This window comes from Suricata suricatta, chromosome 9, assembly GCF_006229205.1.
Source record: "Suricata suricatta isolate VVHF042 chromosome 9, meerkat_22Aug2017_6uvM2_HiC, whole genome shotgun sequence".
In the NCBI taxonomy this organism is placed as follows: Eukaryota; Metazoa; Chordata; class Mammalia; order Carnivora; family Herpestidae; genus Suricata; species Suricata suricatta.
The window spans coordinates 20,016,345-20,030,767 of record NC_043708.1 but is presented as its reverse complement, the minus strand read 5'-3'; positions in this window follow the sequence as shown (position 1 = coordinate 20,030,767).

Sequence of the window (14,423 nt, the reverse complement as noted above, 5' to 3'; positions counted from 1 at the left end):
TACCTTTCATATACTTATCATATATATGTATATATACATGCACATGTGTGCATGTTTAGTCTCCACAGAGATTAAAAAACAAAAAATATTGAAGACTTAGAAACATGTGGCTGTCTTTCATTTCTCTCCTATCTCTTGGAATCATGGTTTCAGGTTTCCTATCTCTAGAATATCATTTAATGCCTAATTTTACAGAGAATTCTTTGAGTATATGTTATACATCCAAATAGAGTGAAGATTTTGAATAGGTAGTATCGGAACATTTGAGTACTAATGTGCTATCTGGAACATTTACAGTAACTAGAATAACATCAGCACATAACAGTTTTTCAATTATGTCTTGGTTTAAAATAGAAGTTTTAAGATGAAGAGGATAACTAAAATTTAAAAAAAACACTTGAAGATAAATGTGTATATATCTTGAAAAGCTTAGAGAGAGACTTTCCATAATCAACCTCAGAAACAAGCTTCTTATAAATTTGTTCATTATATTTCCCAATATTTATTGAGACTCCTGTGGTTTTGGTCTTGAATTTGCAATGGTGAACTATGCAAACATGGAACTTTTAATCTATTACAGACTTAGAGATTAAAAAAATCAATTATTTAGGCAAAGAAGAAGAACAAATAAATAATAAATGAAGGAGGTGCTTCTTTAAATTGGAATGGCCTGTCTGAGGAAGATGTGTTTCTCTTGGGAATTTAAGTTTGAATAAAAGAGAGGTGTATTTGGAGAAGGAGGTTTTGTGTATGTTTTTTATTGTTTTTTAACACAGAGGGTAGAGAAAGGGGGCTCCAACTGAAGTTAAACAAACAGGCCATACAGAGTGTTATACCAAAGATTGCAGAAAAGAAGACCAAAGCAAATTCTGAGTTTCTATGATTTAATGCTATTTTTCTGTGTGTGTGTGTGTGTGTGTGTGTGTGTGTGTCCCTTTCAGTTTGAAAATACCTTCAGACACATATTTATCTTTTAAAAAGTGATATATATGATGACTACTCTTGTTTCTAAGAAGTACTGTGTGATCAGACATGAAGCGTTTAAAGGGTGAGGGAACAATCTAATTCCCAATCATTTGGGAGGTGACATCACAGTTTCCAGAGATGCTCCTAATAATTTTCCTTTATGTTATATGTGGATTTTACAACACCCAATTGGATATTAAATGTAATTTTCATGATGAAGACTTTGGGCACTCTTGGTGGTTCATGGACACTTTAATAATGATTTTTTTAAAAATGTGTTTTGACTTCTGCTGGTGTTTGTTTAATTAAATAAGGTCATGGAATTAAGGTGGCTCTTCTGCTATGGTACCTATATAAGCAAAGCAAAATCTAAGCCTAAAAACAAATTTATCAAATCAAAACCTAAAAACCACCAGTCACAAAGAGCCAACTAGGCTTTAAGCCAATCAATAATTTCCTTACTTTGCTTCTACCCCTTTTCTATAAAAGTTTTCCCTAGCTCCCATGGGTGGAGTGCTTCTACCCACTTCCTGTTTGGTTCCTTCTAGTTTGAGTCAATTTTTGCTCAGATAAACTCTTAAAATTTTAATATGCCTGTTTATCTTTTAACATATGTAGTGAAAACAGAATATATATATCTAACATTGGTAAGGACTTTTAAGGTCTTGTCTACCAAGCACCAAATCCCATTCAAGAATCTCAGTTCTCTATACTTTTATGCCTCTACTATTAGAAGCTTATTACCTCCCAAGTTAGTCTGTTTTATCAACTCTAGTTTAAGGGTCTTTTCTTATGTTCATGTAAAATCTCATTTCTTGTAAACTTCACTCATTTTGCTCTTGGAGCAACACAGAACAAGTCTACTTTTTTTTTTTTTTTTAACTTAATGGAATTTCAAACATATACCCACTTTCTACGTTATTCCTTTCTTAGCTAAACATAATCACATTCTCTGTCTCTTTCTCATGTACTGGTCTATCTATCACTGAGAGATAATCTGCTATACCCTAGACACTGTACCCTTTTTAGTTACTCTATGTCTTCTATTTGTCTTTCACATCTCTTAAGTGCTTGTTAATTTCCTTCTCAAAAAAAATTTAAATATTTGTGACCCATAGAGAGCTTTGGCTGCTTAAGGAATTTTGTGAGCTTTTCCAGAAATAAGTTCTTCCTTGATTTTTTCCTTTTCTTTAATATTGTTATCTTCTAATGTGTTCACAGTTTCTATCAAGTTGTGATTCCTGGCAGAGATGTTTTGTCAAAGGATATGTCTAAAGAAGTAAAGATAGTATTTCCCAGAAAAATGTATTTCACCTGTCTTCCAGTGAATGAAATTCTGTTAGACAGAGATGATTTTCTGTAGAATGATTTTCAAGGAAATGGTTTTAATAGGCCTATTGTCAGTGAGTATAAATACTTCATCCAGAAGACAACTATATATTGTGAGTGGATTAAATTATTGATTTCTAAACTTAGCTTGGCAGGTGCCTGGAGAGTTCTTTGTAGTTCTCCACACAGCTACCATGGGGGGATGTGTGTACAAGGGGTGGTACCCAGCTCAAATAGGGGAACTAGGGATGCTCCACTTTTATCTGGTGTGTGTGTGTGTGTGTGTGTGTGTGTGTGTGTGTGTGTGTGTGTTTTAAGTTGAACTTTCTCATAACACTTAGTTGAAGCATGGCTAAAATTATTTTGAAAGCCACTGAAATCTCCTAAATATTTTGGATACTATCTGAGAATTGTTCCTTATAAACAGTGGAATATTCCCATTTAGCTCTTTGCTAATGGTAGAATCCTTTGTGGCATTGGGATTTATTTATAACAGTTGACAAAGATGCCACCTACAAGGGCTAATGACAGTAAATGAAGAAGAAAGGATCAGGAATAGGTAAACTCACGAACTGCTGGGTCCTGCTGTCATGCAAATGTCCTTGATAATGTAGAAAGGGGAACGAAATTACAGTTCATATGGCTGTCTAGAAACAGAATTGTTCCTATGGAGAATGCTTTCTACAGGTTCCCTAGGGCTGTGCAGCTCTTTAAATCAGCAAGCCCCTTTTATTTTCAATCACAAAGTGGAAAAAAGCTCCTTCCTTTCTCTTTTTCTCTTTCAAGAAATCCAAACTATAAGTATTGTTGAGTCACCTTACCTCTCTTTGAAGAGGGAAATGCCATCCCTTTGTTGGTTGAGTGTAGAAGATTTATGAAGAAAAAAAGAGTAGGGAAACGGATCATAACAGCATTGGATTTAATATTTTCTTCTTTCTACAATGTTCTGCCTTGCTTGACATGTTTACTTTACAAACACTTATATTCCTGGCTTAGAGTTGCTCTCTGAACACCATGGTGCATAATTAATGTCAAGGTGGAAGGGCATTATGCTGCAAACGCTGCTCTCTTTGCTCTGAATAGCGTTTTTAATGCCAATTTAGGTCACACATGGTTCAGCCTCTTAGAAATTTTTCCTAATTGTTCAGCTAAGGAGAATGCCTCAGGGCATTTATTAACAGACATTCCAATGGGCTGCCTATCCTGGGGTGCGTGAGTGTGCCCAGAGCAAGATACAGTATCTCATAGGGTGCTGTGTGTGAGGGGGATCACTTCTGCTGGGGAGAGGGTATTCCAAGAAGGTTATTTTTTTTTAAACCTCAGAAATACAGCACAGTTTAGCTAAAAAGTATGTGACAATTGTGCCCTGTTTTAAAGGAGAAAGCTGGTCTTATTTGTCTCAGTCCAGTAAACTGCTGAGGTTCACACAGCAAGGAACATGTCGGGCTAGGAACTGGATACAAAATACATTTTTAGATGGACCATTGCTTTTATGTTCTGTTGTCATTTGCTGCTTTCTCCAAGTCCTCTGCTGAGCGGGATGAAGCCTGATAAATCTTGCGGTAGCAGTCAATGAAGTCATCACCATGGAAAGTTCTCAATCCTTATTGGCATCTGTACACACTAAGGCTTGAGCCAGAAGATCAGCTGTCTTAGGGGTGACCATCAGGGAAGGGAAAGGAAGAAAATGGAGGTTCCTTTAGATGCCTCATCTGTACAGAGGATCACCCCAATTTAGAGTACAATAACACGAGGTGGCCCCCCCTCCTTCCTTCCGGTTCTTCTTTCCCAATGGGATTCTCTGGAACCCCAGCGTTGATAAGGAAGGAGATTAGAATATGCCACTTTGACATAAGGATTATTTTGAGATGAAGACAATTGAGAATCAACAGGTACGAAAGAAACCTTCTTGGAGTTTCCCTGAGGCAGCCACTTGTGGGAAACTTACAGACGACCATAAATGGCTTTTTCAGGGGAGATCTTCCTCTGGAAAAAGAAAAAAGGAAAGAAAACCTACCCAAATTATGGCCCTGAAGGAGACAGACAGTCCACTCATATTTGTATAGACAAACATCACAAAATTTTTTATTTCTTGATATTTCTTTTAAAACCCCATTTATTTTTCCTGAAAAATTTGATTTGTTCTTTTCATGAAAGTCTTTTCTATCCCACTTCCTTTATTTAAACTAGGTAGATAAGCCTCTTACTTCAACCATTTAAAGAGCCAGCTACTTCTTTCATTGGCTCTCATGTGCATACAAAAACCTCTTTCTCTAATTTCTTTATTTTTCAGTTTAATCTGCACATCCCCATCACCAAAATAAGAGGCTAAAGGAAAAATTTTTCCACCTTTACACCAGCTTCCCAAGTTCATTACATCATCACATAATATAGACCACATTTTCATACATTTCCTTTGACTTATATATGGACTCAGCGAATACTTGTGTACATTTGTCATATATCTTAAGTGAGGTCACAAAGTCTCTGAAGATAATTCTTCTCCAAGGGATTTAGAGAGAGAGTGCTGCAGGTCAAACCTGAAAAGGAGTGAGGAAACAGGATGGGGTAGGGAAAAAGTTCTGCCAAGATGTGGATGTGACTGAAATCCAACCTTACTTAGCCTGATCCCACAGGGAGCTATGGAACATGGTGCTGCATGGTTGTCCCAGCTCGAAGCAAGGGAGCTAGTGTTTTATATTCCATATCAGTCAGTCATTGGCAGTGGGCTACTCTGGAAGGACGGTATAACTTTGCAAGGATTTCTAGGCGAAAGGCTCCTGCAAGCAACTCTCGTGGAAAGGATACATCTGTGAGCTGCTAGGAACCAAACTCAGAACAGTTAGGAAATGACCGGAGTCTTGCCAGAGCACCAACAGCATCTGTTATCCCATGTAAAATATCTATCTTGTATAGTAATTGGCTTGTGAGAAAGATATCCTAGGCCCTTTGTAGTTAAGCTAAATCTTTGTATGAAGAGGATTATTGAAGATAATGGGCAGGAGTCAACAGACATTTGCTGAAAAGGGCCAGATAACAAATACTTCAGATTTTGGGGGCCAGACAGTCTTTTGTTGAAACCACTCAACTCTGCTGTTGTAGCATAAAAACAGACATAGACAATATATAAAAAAAAATGGGGAAGACTTCATTCCAATAAAACTTGATTTACGTTATTAGATGGGTGTGTGTATGTGCAGATTTGTGTGTACTTTGCTGACCCTTGAAAGAGGCAATAAAACAGAGAGGAATACTCAGTGTTTCCAATTCATCTACTCTTAAAATAGAATTAATTTTTATTTCAAATAAAACCCTTACAACTACCGTATTTTCCAATTTTGGTTAGGAGTATAGCATTTGCAGTTACAAAGACCAGGATTCCACTTTGCCACTCTCTAGGCTACCCATTGCACAGAGTTATGCTGAGGAATAAGTAAGAAAATGTAGCTAATTCACTCATAATATGGTGGTTGGTCCCTATTAAGTGCTTAATAAATGATACTTCATTGCCATTGTTATTTTTCCTATGGAATATTGTTTTATAATTACTTTCATGGCATTATCAGTATTTTTAGTCAGTGTCTGAGTTATCTCTGAGACATTATGAGAATGAAAATAAAGTTTTGTAGGATAAATGTGGCTGCAAAAGGGAAGCTCTATTTTCTCACATCAAGTTGACCCAAGACCAAAATACCTACTTCAAATTTCCTAGTCTTTCCCTCTGGCTCTAGCTCAGCAGAGATAGATGGGCTAAAGATTTATAAAACAGATCCTCATCTAGGGATGGGATTGATGTTGTGGAGGAATTAAACTGGATGGTAGTCTGGTAGAAAATTTGACATATAAATGGATCCTGTTTGCTGTAACAAAGATTTACCAGCCAAGGAAAACGGGATGACCTGCAATAGACCTTAACTTGGCCACTCCCACCTGCCTCAATTGCTCACTGAATGCCTGAATGAATTTCTAACTCTATTGGGTGTAAGTCAAAACAACTTTCACTTGTTTCATTTAGCTTCCATTATAAGATAGAGGCAAACCTTGGACTGGGGGCTTGATTTAAACCAGAGCTGTCTTTCTCTGTTTCTCGGGCAGGAAAAAAATATGAGCAAAAATTACTCTTGTCTCTAAGGAGCCTGTGGACTTGGCCCCTATTTTGGAGAAGAAGCTGGAAGGCTCGGCACTGTTGATGCAGATTCATTGAGGAAGTGTACTCCTCAGAGGCAAGCCATCCATCATTACTCACTCGTTGGGCTTTTGCTTTCCAGACGACTACATAATGTCCAACTTGGACATACAACTCTGCATCAGCCCAGGGGAAACAAATGGCACCCCTTTGGTAGATTAAATGGATTGGGCCATCCAAGGGAATCTGTTTTGTGGAATCATTTGGCTTACTGCACAGCCTCATGTTACAGATAAATGAAATTCTTTAGCAAAGGAGCCAAACCTGCTTTCTAGTTATTTTTCCAGAAGTAGAGTTATTTCTTGCCAGAAAATATTCAGCTTATGATACTGGGGGACACTGGAGTGTGACAGCACTGGACTGGGGGTATCCTTTCCATTGTAAATCAAGTCCCAATTTCTCATCGTGGATGTAAATACCTCAGTCTCTGTCACTTTCCTCCTCATCCTTATATGCTCCAGCCATATTGGCTTCCTCTCTGTCATTCAAATCTGTCAAGTGTTTGCCATTCCAAGGACCTTGCATTGCTGTGGCTCTGTCTTGAATATCCTTTATCCAGGTCTTCTTAAGACTGGGTTTGATGATCTTTCATTTGATTCAAATATCACTTTCCTGGGGAGTTCTTTGCTGACAACTCCCCTTGAAGAGGCACCCACATCAAACTCAGATACATTATCCCAAATTATTATGTCGATAGCACTTTTCATTATATAGGATTCTCTTGTTTATTTTTTTATTGTTTAATTGTCTCTTCTAAAATACCAGTTTAATGAGAGTGATGTCCTTTTCTGTCTTTGTCTTCAGTTTCTAAACAATGGCACAAGGTGATGCTTAATTAGTATTTTCTGAAAGGATGAATTCAAGAATGAGTCAGATAATCTGGATCATGTTCAAAACTAGTCCTGTACAAATTGTAAATCTTCATATTCTTTCTGGGTTTCAGTTTTCCTAAAATAAAAGGACTGGATAATCTTAAAGAATTTATATGCTTATATTTTATAACTCTATGGAGATTTTTTTTTCATTTAACTGCCTTTAGATTTTGCTAGCCATACAAAAATGAATATTAAGCTATCAGAATCAGGAGTTAACTACTTTGCATCTTTCTCTGTGGCTATGTCCTCACGAGGCCCAAATAATGGAATGATTCCATCAGATCTGTTATTTGACATGACAAAAAGTTTATTTTCAGGTTATATAAGCACAATTCAAGTCAATAGTTAAAGAAGAGATTAAACTAGGATAGTTGACCCTTAAAATCCCAAGATACGAGATACAAATATTACTTTTCCCAATTGTCAGCAGATTATTTTCCATGGAGAAGTGATCTATAGTGATGATAGTAAAATAAGGCATGCTCACTAGAGTTATGTCAATAGTCCTTAAGATATCATCAGCATTGACTTCAATTTTGTTTGTTTTTTTTTAAAGATAATAGAAAATCTCTCATAACACATGTACCCCCATAGCATTGGTCTTGTCATTTATCTTGAAGATGACACTTTTATTAGCAGGATGTTGAATTCCCTTCCTAGAAAACTGTAGTTGTCTCACAAAATTGCTCATTTTTTCCCTCCAATTTTATTGAGAAATAATTGACATACAACACTATATAAGCTTAAGGCGTACAACATGATGCCCTGATGTGTACGTATTGTGAAATTTACATAAATTGTGAAATCCAGCTAACATCTATCATATATAGATACAATAAAAAGAAAAGAAAGAAAAAAAGGGAAAAGAAAAAGAAATTTCTCCTTGTGATGAGAACTCTTAGGATTTACTCTCTTAATTTTCTTATACATCATACAGCAGTGTTAGCAATAGCCAACATGTTGTACCTTATATCCCTGGTATTTACGTTTCTTAACACTGGAATTTTGTACCTTTTGACTACCCTCCTCCAAATTCCCTAGCATGACCCTTTGCATCCAGTATCTATATGTCTGATCTCTTATTCTATAGACTTGTTTTATGTAGTTTGTTTTTTAGATTCTACACAGTAGTGAGATCATACAGTATTTGTCTTTCTCTGTCTGACTTATTTCATATAGCATAATACCTTCAAGGTCTTTTCATTTTGTTGTAAATGGTAGGATTTCCTGTGTGTGTGTGTGTGTGTGTGTGTGTGTGTGTGTGTGTGTGTTTTATGGCTGAATAATATTCCATTGCATATCCATTCATCCATTGTCCATCAATGGACTCTTAGGTTGCTTCCATGTCTTGGCTGTTGTAAACAATGCTGCCATGAACATAGGGGTACATATATCTTTTTGAGTTAGTGTTTTCATTGACTTTGGATATATTCTCAGAAATGGAATTGCTGGATGATATGGTACTTAGGTTTTAATTTTTGAGGATCTTCCATACTGTTTTCCATAGTGGGGTACCAATTTACCATCCCACCAACAGTGCACAAAGGTCCTCTTCTCTCTACTTCTATGCCAGCTTTTTGTTATCTCTTGTCTTCTTAATGATGACCATTCTAACAGGCAGGAGGTGATTTTAATTTACATTTTCCTAATGACTAGTGATGTTGAACATCCTTTCATGTACCTGTTGTCCTTTTGTATATGCCTTTTTGAGAAATATTTATTTAAGTCCTTAGCCCATTTTTAATAACATTATTATTTTTTCTATTGAGCTGTATGAATTATTTTCATATTTTGGATGTTAACCTCATCAGATACATGTTATGCAACTATTACCTTGTTCCTGATATTGGAGGAAAAGGTTTCAACCTTTCACCATTGAGTATGGTGTTAGTTAGTTGTGGGCTTGTCAGATATGGCCTTTATTGTGTTGAGATATGTTCCTTCTATACCTAATTTTTTAAGAATTTTTATCATGAATGGATGTTGAATTTTGTCAAGTGTTTTCTCTACATCTATTGAGATGTTCGTATGGCTTTTTTTCCATTCTATTAATGTATCACACTGATTGATTTGTAAATGTCGAAACATCTTTGCATCTCAAGGGTAAGTCCCATTTGATCATGGTGAATGATCCCTTTAATGTGCTGCTGAATTCCATTTGCTGGAATTTTATTGAGAATTTTTGCATCTGTATTCATCAGGGGTATTGGCCTGTAGTTTTCTTTTCTAGTAGTATCTTTTTCTGGTTTGGGTATCAGGATAATGCTGTGTTTCGATGGGGGAGTCTTTTCCCCTTTTCATTTTTTTTGGAAGAGTTTGAGAAGAATTGGCATTAATTCTTCTTTAAATGCTGGGTAAAATTACCAGTGAAGCCATCTGGTCTTGGGCTTTTCTTCATTGGGACATTTTTGATTACTGATTCAATTTCAGATTTTCTCTTTCTTACTGGTTCAGCTCTGGTAAATTGTACATTTCTAAAAATTTTTCCATTTCTTCTAGCTTATCCAGTTTGATGGTGCATAATTGTAATCTTTTGGATTTCTGTAGTATCAGTTGTTTCTCCTTTTTCATTTATAATTTTGTTAACTTGGGTCCCTTCTCTTTTTTCCTTGGTTAGTTTAACTACGGGTTTATCAATTTTGTTTATCTGTTCAAAGAACCAACTCTTAGTTTAGTTAATTTTTAAATTATTTTTTAATTATGCTTTTAAAATAAAAAAAATTAATGTTTATTTATTTTTGAGAGAGAGAGAGATAGAGTACAAGTTGGGGAAGGGCATAGAGAGAGACACAAAATCTAAAGCAGGCTCCAGGCTCTGAACTCTCAGCACAGAGCCTGGCACAGGGCTAGAACCCACAAACTGTGAGATCATGATCTGAGCTGAAGTCGATCACTTAACTGACTGAGCCACCCAAGGGCTCCTAGTTAATTTTTTAAAAGTTTATTTATCTTGAGAAAGAAAGAGAGACAGAGAGAGAGCGCGCAGGGGAAGGTAGGAGAGAGAGGGAGAGACAGAATCCCAAGTAGGCTTTGTGCTGTCAGCGAGGAGACCAGTGAAGGGCTCAACTCATGAACCACGAGATCATGACCTGAGCCACGATCAAGAGTAGGACCCTTCGGTTAATCTTTTAAAAATTATTTTTCTTTTCTCTATTTCATTTATTTCTGTTCTAATCTTTGTTATTTCCTTTCTTTTGCTAACTTTGGGCTCAGTCTGTTCTTTTCCTTCTTCCTTAAGACGTAGAGTTAGGTTGTTTATTCGAGATATTTCTTGTTTTTTTAATGTAGGCATTTATTGCTATAAACTTCCCTCTTAGAACTGCTTTTGCTACATTTTCAATATTCTGGTATGTTGTGTTTCCATTTTCATTTGTCTCAAGAAATGTTTTATTCTCCCTTTACACTTTTTGTTGATCCATTGGTTGTTTAGGAAAGTGTTACTTAATTTCCATGTATTTGTGAGTTTTCCAGTTTTTCTCTTGTTATTGATTTCTAGTTTTATGCCACATGGTCAGAGAAGATGCTTGGTATTATTCAATCTTCTTGAATTTGCTAAGATTTGTTTTGTGGCCTAACATATGGTCTATCCTAGAAAATGTTCCATGTGCACTTGAGAAAAATGTGTATTCTGCTGTTTTTTTGGATAGAATGTTCTGTATATGTCTGTTAGGTCCATTTGGTCTATAGTGTTGTTCACAAATTGCTCATTTTTGTGCTGAGATCACATGCCATATGTTAGTGGTTAATACTATTTGGTTGGCTCTATACATTCACACTTCATTTCATGCACATAGACATGTGTAAATTTTAGAAACCAATGAAAGAGTTTTTATCTACATATTTCATTTTTGCTCACAGACCTTTATAAAGTATCTACTATGCCTAACTCTTAGGGGAATGTAGATAAGAAAGTAGACAGCATGGATCCTGCCCTGATTTATATTCCATATTGTATGTTGTGAACATTAGTTAAACACCTACTGTTTTACCAGAATCATTTTAATTATGTCATTTATTCCTTAAAGACATCATGCTTTATAGATATTATTATCCAAATCTGGCAGATGGGAAAACCAAAGGCTAGAAGTCCTTACAAGATTAAATTTTTGCAAAACTAGTACTTAAAATTAGTTTTCTGATTTAAAGTTCAGAGCCCACTGCAGAAAGATAAGTGATACATACCATGAATGAAATGACCACAGAACAAGGCAAGCTACTCTAAATATAGCAGAGGAGGAAAACATATACTTCCATATCTCTACTTTTTAAGGAGGTGAGTGTATTAGTCATGGTTCTCCAGAGAAACGGTCAATTGTTTGTTTATTATAACGAATTGGCTCACACAATTATGGAGGCTGGCAAATGCCAAGACCTGCTGTCTTCAAGCTGGTGACCTAAAGGGGCCAATAGTGTGAGTTCTAGTCTGAATGCTGGAAACCTTGAGAGCCAGAAAGAGTTAATGTTTCAGTTCAAGTCTGGAGGCAGGAAAAAACCAGTCTGAGTTCAAGGCAAGAGGAATTCCCTCTTAATCATGGAAGAGTCAGCCTTTTTGTTCTATTCAGGACCTCATTGACTAGATGAGGGCTACTCACATTAGGAAGATAATACAATGTTCTCAATCTAAGGATTCAAAGGTTAATTTCAACCAGAAACAGACCCTTACAGACATGCCCAGAGTAATGCTTGACCAGATATCTGGGCATTTCAGGGTCTAATCAAGTTGACATATAAACTTAACCATCAGTGTGGTTTGCCCTATTCTATTTTGATATGCATTTGTAACAAGAGTCCACAGTTGCTTCTGCATTACAATTCTTATGTCAAGATTTTTTTTTAATTGAAGCAAATGCTTGCTTTTTATTTGTTTTTCACTGCCTGGCATCCATTTTTCTTGTGTATCAGTTCGTCATATTCTTTTAGGGGATTACCTCTCTTCAGTTGCCTGTTCCTGGGGGGACTGTACATCAAAGTTCCCTACTTTCCCAATCCAAAGGGTAGACATACGACCTAAGTTAATCTCAGCAGATTCTTGCTTGGGGACTATGAATCTTGAGTAGAGTGATGAGAATAAATGATTGGGTTCAACTGTTTCAGTGGCAGAGGCTCTTTGAGTACATCCTGCTGCTTATATGCTTGGCACTGCCAGGTTTCAAGTCCAATTCTTTATCTCTTACCAACATCCTTCTAATGAATGTCCTTTTTGCTTGAGTTAGCACATTTGTTTTTGTTGCTTACAATGGAAGTATCCTATCTGATACAAAAGCATTATATGATTCCCCACTTTTTTTATGTCTAGACTCAGTGGGGATGAACATCTACTGTTTTAGATTTGCCACTGAGATGGATTTCCCAAAAGATTAAGCATTCATTTGAAGCCCGGACTACCACTGAGAATTCTGTAGCAAAGCTATTTTTTGAAGTGCTTTCATTTTTACATTGTCAAATTTGGTTTCCTTTGACTCATATGGTCCCCACATCCTGAGACGGGGACTAAAGCCATTATTTTTGCTTAATCTTAAAATCTTCTTATAATACTCACTTTTCAAGTGGGATTCCTGGAGATATTCAATTTTCTATATAGCCTGCTTTAACAAGGAGTAAAATGGCTGATTATGCCACACTTTTTCTAACACCCTAGTGGAGTTTCTGTACGATAAGTACTCATTACCCAGCCTCTCCATCCCCAGTGAAGAAGCAAAGACCACAAGAGACTAAGTGCCTAGATGGAGACTTAACAGCATGCAAGAGGATCCAGGAACTGAACTCAAAGTTTTTCCCCTCATTGGCTTCAACAAGCTGACTGTGCAGTGTTGATCTTTCTCCTGTTCTCTTTTGTATATTGACCTGTGCTGCTCACAGAATGCTCTACTGTGTCTCCAAGTCAGACTCCAGCAGTGGTGCATGCCATGGGTGCATTCTAGAATTGGATCCAGTCAGAAACACCAGCAACAACATTTGCTTTAGAAAACCTCAGCGTGCCAGCCGTGTCTCCTATTGTTTTGCTTCGGCTTGGCAGATGAAAATGTTCCTCTTTGACAGTTTCATTTGGCTTCTGGATCCTCAAATCACCATCTGGATTTTTTTTTTCCTATCGCTATATCAAGTGCATCCCACCATTGCTGCTTTTTTTGTATTCAGCATATTAATCCTCTGTCCCCTTGTTCTTTCTGGCTCATATATGAGCAGTGTCATACTCTGCACATGATCCCATCATTACTTTTCTTTTATGTGTATAGAGTATATCATGGGTAGACCTTCAGCTCTTACAATCACATCGGCAAACATTTAATGCTGCCTTTTATAACCCGAACACACTTTGTTATTTCTTTCACATTTCATGCCTCAGTGGTTGTTGTAAGTTCCCTGCTGTATTACAACTGCCTGTGCAGACACTTAATCCTCGTATCCACTGGGACATCACATATTACTAAGGTCAGAATTTTCCCTTCTGTGAAATTGTGCAGTTTTACTCCTTAAGATATATCATGTGCTTCGGGTTCAAGCTTTAAAAAATTTCAAGTAACTTGCCTCCCTTATTATGGCAACGGAAAATATTCACAGGTCTACAGGGCCAATTCACATAATTTTTCCTAATCCATCCAGAAAAATGAGTGGCGCACTTAAAAGTCTATACGTCTGCATTGTATCTTTCCTTCCTTTGGCTCATATCTATGGCATCTACAACATTTATATCTTTTCAGGGCATACCTTTGTGTTTTTATTTTCCGCAACTACATTTGGTATTTCAAGTCAAGCATATGAAGCACTTATATAAGCATTTTCAACAACCTGACTTAATTCAGCATCACTTTTTGCTTTATAGCCCCAAGACAGGAATGAGTGTCTTCTCAACCCCACATCCGCATTCTCATAATGAAAATCAGAAAACACTCTTTCCTTAGCAGAGGCTCTGAGAGGTTGGAGAAAGTTCAAATTTCCTCAATTTGTCTAATGCCTTGTGGGCCTTCATTCCAAGGTTGTGATAACCCTATCCCCTCTTTTCCAAGGTTAACTTTTCCTTCTCTGATCCTTGAATTGCAGTCAATCTCTCCTTTGGTTGTTTCTTT